Here is a 1,864-nt window from a genome sequence, read left to right as displayed (position 1 = left end):
TAGTCAAATACGAGCAGTTTTTCAGCAAATGGAGAATGGAACAGAAATATGGATCCTTTCTGTAGTCTTGATTGATGTTGAGCCAAAGCCTGAAAAACTATTCTGCGTTAATACTTGTCCTAGAAAAGCGACGTTTATGTGTTTTGCTGATGCTGTGAGCGTTACAGCTTACTGTTTTCGCAGGTGCGGGATGCACTGCAGCCTATATGATTTGTACTGAGGAAATTTCCCTCTTGAAGGTAGAGGAAGATTAAATAATTTTGATTATGGGACCGAAGGAAAGCTTGGTTTAATATAATAAGGATGAAGCAAAACATTTGTCATTTAAACTACATTAGGATTCGGAACTTTTGTGTCTGTTGTAAGTTCAATATGTTAAGATGAAACTGTTTTACGGAATAGAGGAGACCACAATTTTGCCATTCATGAGATATGAATCCAGAATAACCACCACAGGCGAAATAAATGATTTGGAAGCGAAAGGTAACTTACAGAATGAACGAAATCGCAGCAAAATGGGTAAGAAAAGGTAGTATAACCTGTATGATGCAGATATTTTTACCGTTCTCAGAGTCATCTATGTGATTAATTCTTGTAATAACGTAATTTTAGATGAAATTTTCTTACTGTTTTATGTGTGAGTATATGAGTATGATAAATGTATAATTGCGAGTCTCTTATCAGGTGTGTCAACTGGTATAAATCTTTTGTCGTGTAAATAACCATTGTTCTTTTTACTGTGTGTGTTTAAGGAAAGTTTCTTCATATTTATCATGTGGCAAGACATACACTCCTGGAAATTGAAATAAGAACACCGTGAATTCATTGTCCCAGGAAGGGGAAACTTTATTGACACATTCCTGGGGTCAGATACATCACATGATCACACTGACAGAACCACAGGCACATAGACACAGGCAACAGAGCATGCACAATGTCGCCACTAGTACAGTGTATATCCACCTTTCGCAGCAATGCAGGCTGCTATTCTCCCATGGAGACGATCATACAGATGCTGGATGTAGTCCTGTGGAACGGCTTGCCATGCCATTTCCACCTGGCGCCTCAGTTGGACCAGCGTTCGTGCTGGACGTGCAGACCGCGTGAGACGACGCTTCATCCAGTCCCAAACATGCTCAATGCGGGACAGATCCGAAGATCTTGCTGGCCAGGGTAGTTGACTTACACCTTCTGGAGCACGTTGGGTGGCACGGGATACATGCGGACGTGCATTGTCCTGTTGGAACAGCAAGTTCCCTTGCCGGTCTAGGAATGGTAGAACGATGGGTTCGATGACGGTTTGGATGTACCGTGCACTATTCAGTGTCCTCTCGACGATCACCAGTGGTGTACGGCCAGTGTAGGAGATCGCTCCCCACACCATGATGCCGGGTGTTGGCCCTGTGTGCCTCGGTCGTATGCAGTCCTGATTGTGGCGCTCACCTGCACGGCGCCAAACACGCATACGACCATCATTGGCACCAAGGCAGAAGCGACTCTCATCGCTGAAGACGACACGTCTCCATTCGTCCCTCCATTCACGACTGTCGCGACACCACTGGAGGCGGACTGCACGATGTTGGGGCGTGAGCGGAAGACGGCCTAACGGTGTGCGGGACCGTAGCTCAGCTTCATGGAGACGGTTGCGAATGGTCCTCGCCGATACCCCAGGAGCAACAGTGTCCCTAATTTGCTGGGAAGTGGCGGTGCGGTCCCCTACGGCACTGCGTAGGATCCTACGGTCTTGGCGCGCATCCGTGCGTCGCTGCGGTCCGGTCCCAGGTCGACGGGCACGTGCACCTTCCGCCGACCACTGGCGACAACATCGATGTACTGTGGAGACCTCACGCCCCACGTGTTGAGC

Source organism: Schistocerca serialis, chromosome 4, assembly GCF_023864345.2.
Source record: "Schistocerca serialis cubense isolate TAMUIC-IGC-003099 chromosome 4, iqSchSeri2.2, whole genome shotgun sequence".
Classification (NCBI taxonomy): Eukaryota; Metazoa; Arthropoda; class Insecta; order Orthoptera; family Acrididae; genus Schistocerca; species Schistocerca serialis.
The sequence above is the reverse complement of the archived record's forward strand: the minus strand, read 5'-3'. Positions refer to the sequence as shown.